This window comes from Tympanuchus pallidicinctus, unplaced genomic scaffold (genome assembly GCF_026119805.1).
Source record: "Tympanuchus pallidicinctus isolate F22 unplaced genomic scaffold, pur_lepc_1.0 scaffold3, whole genome shotgun sequence".
In the NCBI taxonomy this organism is placed as follows: domain Eukaryota; kingdom Metazoa; phylum Chordata; class Aves; order Galliformes; family Phasianidae; genus Tympanuchus; species Tympanuchus pallidicinctus.
The window spans coordinates 79,254,855-79,262,880 of NW_026294747.1; positions in this window are offsets into that span (position 1 = coordinate 79,254,855).

Consider the following 8,026-nt stretch of genomic DNA (forward strand, 5'->3'; position numbering starts at 1 on the left):
TTATTGCTGTATTATCACTGGCTGTGTAACAGTTTGAATTTGATTCTGCAGAACAGAAAGCATGGGAAATGAGAGCCTCGATGTGGCACCCATCTGAGCCATGTGTTAAATCAGGGCAGTGACATCAGTCAGGTTATAGGGTGAGATCAGTGCATCCTTTGTACACACGTTGTCTAATCTTGAAGCCTCGTGACAAGTTCCTTGCTTTGATTTTCAAACACGTATTGAGGCATGCTTTGGAAATATACGAAGACTTTTTTGTTGTTGTTTGTATTTCACAGTTGCCCAGTGAAAAAAGTATCAATATAGGTTCTAAAACATATGGAACAAAGTACAATTTGATATATCTCAGCATCAGCAGTTCCGGGTGCTCTCAGTCCAAGCAGAAGCTAATCTAAAACAGCAGTTGTCTTCATATATATATATATATATATATATATATATATATATGTATATATATGTATATATTTTTTTCATGGCAAGTATTAACAGGGGGAAATGCAAAGAATTGTAATGACAAAGCTTACAAAAATAGTGTAAGCATACTGGACTCCAAAAACTATTAGGAGCAGGCCTTCAATTACTGTGACAACCTTGAGGGTTTCTGAAGCAGCAGTGAGTGACAGAATAATTTCTAAATCTTAGATTGTGTTATCCAAAGGACATTTATGTCACAGGACCTATGAAAAGTTATGACAGTTGGGACTTAATGCACACACTAAGAGCCCACTGACTTAATGGTTTCCCCTGCACCTACTTGGTTCCTGCTGGCACGCTTCTCAAAGCTCCAATGTGGAAATTGCTCCCACCGCTTTGCTCTTCTGCAGTTTGTACTGTAACTTCAGTGAATTGAGCACTCATGGATGAATAACCTGGATGGTGGTTTCATTTTCTGCCTTTCATTCTAACCATGAGTGCTTCGGGAGACCAATTGTACACTGATACTCCAAACCAAAATGATTGGGTGGTAAGAAACAACACATCCCAAGCAGGTTTTAGCCTGTAGACTATTGCAGGTGTAAATGAGCAAGTGTTCAATTAGTGTTTATTCTTTCTCTAGGAAGGCCTCCAGTTACCCAAAAAAGATATTTTTCTCTTAACCAATGAGAATTCACCTGAGGATTAAGACTTGTGACAACACTGTGCCTTGTGAACTGTCACGTGGAGCACAAGCTGGGCTGTGTGGCATGGTGGCATCCATCCATAGGCGCTCGGCAGCATAAAAAACGAAGCTGTCACTTTGGTTTTCTGAAATGCATGGATACCAGATTATTTCATGAATCCGTGCTGTCGTTTGTGTCTCTAAAGCATTTGAGATCCTTACAGTCAAATACCTATCTGCCACCTGGTGGTGAGCTGCTCAGCTACTGGAGCCAGAGCTAAAAGGCATTTTTGGAATTAATTTAGGAGATAAATACAGATGGTATTTTTATGACTGTGTATAAAGCACAGTTTATGGCTTAAATATAAACACACTTATAACTTCAATAACAGCAGCAGGCAGCTGGCACAGGATCATCAGTCGTTGCTTGGACCTCTCGGCCCAAGTGCAGAGGTTGTCTGCTTGAGAGCCCTTGCCCGCACCATAACTGCAGTGCTTCTCTGCTTATAACATCTCTGTTTAGAACGTGCAAGCAAAAGTGTATCAGCACTGCTGTGGTGTGTTAGAGTGTGTATGTGCTTGTTTTCTCTCAGCTCATTAATGCCAAAGTGGATTTAGATTACAAATAAAACAATTGCAACTGCTAATTGTTTCAGAAGCTGAGGAAAGTAAGGGCATCACTGTTATTATTCTTTCCTAACTCTCCTGTTAGAACCAGTGGTGATCTGGTGGGTGCCACACCACCATTACAGGTGTCTGGTATGCTCATAGCCTGGCTGCACACCAGTTGGAACTGAACCTTTGGGTAGGAGAGTAGGCAGCAGCCAAGTGCCACCATCAGACTAGAGGAGCATTTTTTCCTTACTCATATAATTCCAGCTGATAAACTGACACCTGGTACTGACTTCTGTTGGACAGTGAAAACAGAGCATCTTGTTCTTTTTGGCAGTAATCCTGTAGTACCCACAGGCGATCTGTTTGCAAAGTGTGGCACCCGGTCTCTCTTCACTTAACTGAAGTATTTTGCATTAATGTGCATTTCTTCTAGGAATAAGCAGTGCCAGTTAGTCTGTTTGATAATTAAGTTGCTCTTCTGCCTTGGAAGCTTACAGACACTGGAGTGGAAAGTGTGATGACGTTAGGGAGCTACAGAGGAGATACATATTTACAGTTTATTTTTGTAATTGTGGGGTTCAAATAATGGGAAATGCAGACTGCTAAATTAACCCAATTGAGGAATGGTTATGCCAGTTTTACATTAGAAAGGAGAGATGGTGCTCAAAATACTGCTGTGGGATGAGAAATCCCACTTTAAAAGACTTGCCTGGTCCTGCTGCAAGAGATTTGAAGCATCAAAGCTGGGAGAAATTATTCCAATGAGCTCCTTTTTTAAGCATTGTTTTTAATGGCTTTTGGTGATTGAGCAATTGTGAGGAGTCTGTAAAAGCCATACTGTTATTGCTTCAGGACTGCCTTCTTCCCTGCTTGCACACGGTTTTCTCAAGCACGTTCCCACAAGTGTTGCCTCCTGAAGCTTCTCTTCCTGGGTACAAGCCCGTCATCGTCCTACTTTTGTGCCATGGGCTACAGGTCTGGCAGCAGCATGCGTGCACCAAGAGCACATCACAAACTCTTCAACTGGAAAATCTCCATGAAAAGAAAGCAACACAGTAGATTTGCCCACATATCGCCCTTACACACACGATCGGGGCAGGTCCTCCCACCTGGCATCCCCTGCCTGCGGAGGTGAGAGATGCTCTGTGTCTGGCCTTCTCTGTCTTCAGCCCATTTTATGAACTCGGCCCCTGCCCCTACTTTTTAGCTTTGTGCCGTGTTGTGAGTCTGACTCAAACTGTGACACCGTAATGACATTTCAGTAATGTTATTTTTAGGCGTCAGTGAGGGTGAGACTGAGAAAGCTCTCTGCCTCTCTGCGCCACCAGCTTTACCTTGATTGTAATGCCTCCTAATCCTCTGTCCAAAAACAATGAGAGAAGCACAGTGTGGCAGCCAGGTTCCCACATGAGTGTTAATTGCCTTGTGAGAGCTGGATTGGTGCTTCAGCCCTTGAAATCAGCAAACTCAGCCTATATAAACGTGTGTGTGTGCATGCACATGCATGTGTACATACATAAATGTATTTAATATAAAAGTTGGCTTAAACGCAAGCTTAAGCATTTGGAGATCAAGCAATGCCAAAGTAAACGTTGTTCATCCAGGCTGACTGGAAAAACCAGCAGAAGAGCTCATCAAGGTTTGCATTAATTAGCTTAATTGTTGCTGTGGTCTGAGATTGCAGTTAAAGCCATACTTGATGCTGGGCTGTGCTTATGCCCCCGACTTCAGTGAGATTTATTCACATTTGCCTACTAGTCTAGACACGATGCTTAAATGTTCTTTGTTATTAAAGCTTCTCTAATGTCTTTAAGCAATTTACTCTGCAATTGTTAGAACATTAGGTGGAAAATTTTCTTTTTGTTATAAAAGCTGTAAAATTCTCAAGGGGAAATTCTCACTGAAAAATCTCCAAAAATTTTGCATAGAAATTGAAGAATTGCAATAGAGCCTGATTTCTTAGTTTCTTCACAGAGAAAATTCTGTGACCATGAGGCACCTCTTAATTCATTGCAGTTCTCCAAGCAGTGGATACACATCTTGAACAACACTGTTAATCTGCTTCTGACCACCCAGGAGGTACGAGGAACCTTTGTTACCATTATCTGATTATCTGATTTGTACTTTAATGGGATGCCTGCAGTCTGGGCAACCTAACGGATACTGAAAATGATTTTCTGTCAGCTGTCACGGAAATGTGGGAAATACCCAGAAGTGTCAGCACCCTGAGCAAGGTGTCACCCCAGGAGCGTTCTGCTTATCATCATATACAGTTCTCACCCAAGGTCCACTTGTCTTTGGGCTGCAGTATCCCAAGACTGGACGAGCTCCTTTCCAAATAGAAGTGTCTGTTGGTTTATGGTAAAGGAAATAGGTAACAATACCACAGCACCTGATAGAAACAACCTGAGTGTTGGGGATAGCAAGATATCCAAGTCTTCTTCTCTGGCCCTGAACTTCAGAAACTATTCCAACCTATTCATCAAGGTTTCCCTTCCATTTTCTAATCCCTGTTACAAGGTGTCTAAAACTGTTGAACAGCTGGGGCAAACCAGATATGTAGGAGAATCCCAATAGTCCCAGACTTTCACAAGTGCTCTGACTTGGGAGTTATAGTGAGGCTGCAGCCTCTTTGCTCTATCAGGAAAAATTTCCATCTATCTTAAGAAAGAGTCCCATTCTGCTTTAGGATGAAGAACTGTCGGAATGACAGACAATTCTGAAAACTTTCATTTTTGGAAACTTACACTGGAATGGTCAGGGAATGAAGAGTTGTTTGTGTTTCTGCCACTCCCACCGCTCAGAGCCAGGGAAAGCATCTCAGCTGTACCTGCAGCCTCCCAGCAGAGAGGAGAAAGACCAGGTGTCTGATTGAGGGGGAACTGCGAGAGGCTGACAGAAGGACTGATTTGGGAGTGGATGGGAGTAAATTGGATTGATTTGGAGATGGATGTGCAGAAGTAATTGCCAAGTAGTGGTCAGAGCTCCTGAAGCTCCTGATCAGTGTCAATTCCATCCTTATCAATAAATCTGTCACCACTAATTCTCATTCACAGTTTGAGAAGAGCCTGAAAGGGTTAGAAAAAAAAGATTAGATGCAAAAATGCAAAAGGTAAGTGCATAAATCTGTAATAATCAGTAAGAGCCAATTGCAGTTATTTGAGTATTTTTGTATGTAAACCATTATTTGTTTTTTTGTTTTTGTTTTTTATCTTTTAAGGATAGAGAGCAGAGCAACAGAGGAATTGCTCTGGAACCGGTCTAAACCTGTGTTTGATCTGAGCCTTGTATTCTGCTCCCACCATCATCAAAAACAGGTGTGTCAGAAACCTGGGGAAGAGATCTCTACCAGTGATAACAACCCCCGTGGGATAAAAGTCTTTCTATCCTTATCACTTATGCCCTTCAGGATGAGGTTTTCTATTTATTGTACACATTTTAAATTCTATAACTTGTTTTCACTGTGCAGTAAATGCCTAACCCCTATTTAATGCCGTGTAGGCAGCAGCCCTTGCTAATACAGGCACCAGTAGCTTCTTCATTGCAAAAGGAAATGGGTAACATGGAAGAGGTGTGGTATGAGCTGTGTTATAGAACATGGGTGAATTTGCAGGAGGGAGATGGGCCATTCTGGCAGCACTTGTCCCCCAGCAGCACAGGGAAACGAGCAGGGCTGCAGCTCGCCATGTATGGCAGACAGGCAGGCGGAACGGGTGCAGAGTGGGAGAGGCAAATCATCAGGGCCATGAGTTCACATGGATACAAGCATGCAGCACGCTGGATCACATGCTCACTGCCCGGCCATTTCATTCTATTCTGATGTTTGCTTTTACAAGACTACAAATATGCTTTCAATGCATTTGTTAAGTGCAGTTTGACTTTCTGATCTCCTAGCCTTGCATCTCATTCAGGACTGAAGAAGGTGGTGTGTAAGTCCTCAGCATAAAGAGCAGCCAATAAAAAGTAGTTGTGAGGTGGTACCACAGCCATTCCTGTGAAGCAAAGTCTAAACATTTGTTTGCTCTCTTAAAAAAAAAAAAAGTAAAAAAATTAGGACAATAGAAGAAACATGCGACTACTAACAAATTTTCAAAAGGATCAGTTTTGCTTCCAATTTACAAGATTATTTTCATTATCAAATTCATTTCAAATTATAAAGGCAATGAAAATTTCAATGTGATAGATAGAGGTAGAAGCAATCCTACAACTGCATGAAAATTTCAGATACTTCTGCAGCATTTAATACTCAGAACACCAAATGATCAGATGATGCCACTACTCTGAGTATATGCTGTATATAATTTGTTCACTGGGTTGGCAGTTAATCACAGAACCACAGAATGGCTTAGGTCAGAGGGAACCTCAAAGCCCTCCCAGCCCCAACCTGTGCTGTGGGCAGGGCTGCCCCCACCAGCTCAGCTGCCCAAGGCCCATCCAACCCAGCCTTGAATGCCTCCAGAAATGAGGCACTCACAGCTCCGGGCAGCAGTGCCACTGCCTCACTGCCCTCTGAGTATAAAGAAGTTCTCCACACTATCTAATTGAAATCTCCCCTCTTTTGTTTTAAAGCTGGTATCTCTTGTTCTACTACTATGCTTCTGTTAAAAAATTCCTTGCCATCTTTCCTTCCAAGCTATGTTGAAACTGAACTGTCTGCTACTTCTGAGTAAGATCTTGCAGCTGGCTGGGACCTCTACTGGAACGACAATCTCTTTCTAATGCTTTTATCTGTAGCTGTGTGAACATCTAAACGTGAGTTTCCAGTGCCACACCTACAATAAGAACACCTAATGCTCGCCTGAAAATAAATAAAGATTGCTGACAGACATTCATGATACCAATGCCAGCACGCTACCTATTGTTTACATATTCTAACAGCATATTGAAAAAAAACCAAACAACCAAACAAAAAAAAAACAACAACAGATGATGAAATCCATAGAAGAGACTTGGAGTCTGGAGTGTAGGCCTGCCCCTAGTCTAACATCCAAGCTGTACCACAAACCGCATCCTAGACAGTCTGACCTGATGTTTAATCCGACAGGCGAGATCTGACAAAGCCCTGCACAGCTGCTGGAATCCAGACTTTCCGAGCCTCAGTACTTGTGGGTAAGTTGCGGCGGCTCCTCACTTGGTAGCCCAGGGAGGCTTTGAACTTCTGTCAGCCACTGCAGTGCTCCACGTATTTGGGTGTTTGTAAAGCCTCGTTTTCAGTGCTGGATTTTGCCGTGGGAGTCACATGCTGCATCACCCCAGTCTATTTGTGGATCTGAGCCTATACTCACACGCTCACATTTAAGCTGGCTGAAAGCCTCTCAGAATTGTAGGCAAAGGTTAATTTTGTGTACTCAAGCTCACGGCTGTAACAGAAAGCAGGTGAAAGAGAGAGAAGCTGGAAAGGGAGCAAAGGCGGGGAAAACTGGTGGTGCAGAGGGTCCCCTATGCAATGCTGTTACCTGCTGGCTGGCAGCAGTGAGAGCAGCCAGGCAGGGCCACAGCTGTGGTGTTTGTATCAACCTTTCTCTCTTCCTTCCTTCCAATTTGCTGCCATAACCAACTGGATATTTTGGCTGTTTATAGAAGCAAACCAAGACTCGCTACTACTGTTCTAAGGAAAACTGTGAAAACATCCATCCCACCAAATTCATCCAACGATGGAATTATTTTATGATATGCTCTTCAGTACTGAGTGAAGTTCATCTCCTGATAAGGAAGTCTGTTTTCCTTTGTTACTGATTTTTTCGCTTTTGTGCAGAGTAACCACGGTTGTTTGATTCTTTGGGTTGTTTTTTTGTTTTTTTTTAAGTCTTCCTAAAGTAAAAGGATCTTACCTCTCTATATACCTTTAGGGAGAGGTCTTTTTATCAACAAGGAACAGTAAATTCAGATCTTAACAAACACTTTACCTGGTACACTTAAGATGAAACACGTCTGCTAGCCTTTGAAAGTCTGCTTTGTCTGGTGCAAGTCTATTGCTAGGCCCCCATACAGCTACCTGGGGACATATAAACCTGCAAAATCAGTGCTCTTGCAAGGAAGTTAGGAGACAACTCACGTATGAAGTACAGTGGACAGCCTTTGATTTTTTTATCATGCTATTTTCTGCCTTTGAGTCTTTGAGAACATTATGGATTTGAATTACAAGTTCCTGCAGCAGCCTGCATATTGTAAGGACCAACCGCAGTGGGACAGAGCGGCCCTCAACCAGCGCTCAACGCGCAGATCTGCAGTTTCACAGAGAACAGCTGCACGGCTATGTAGCAGTCCTCTGCCAGGCCAGCAAGCTGTGTTACCTGACACAGCATCTGC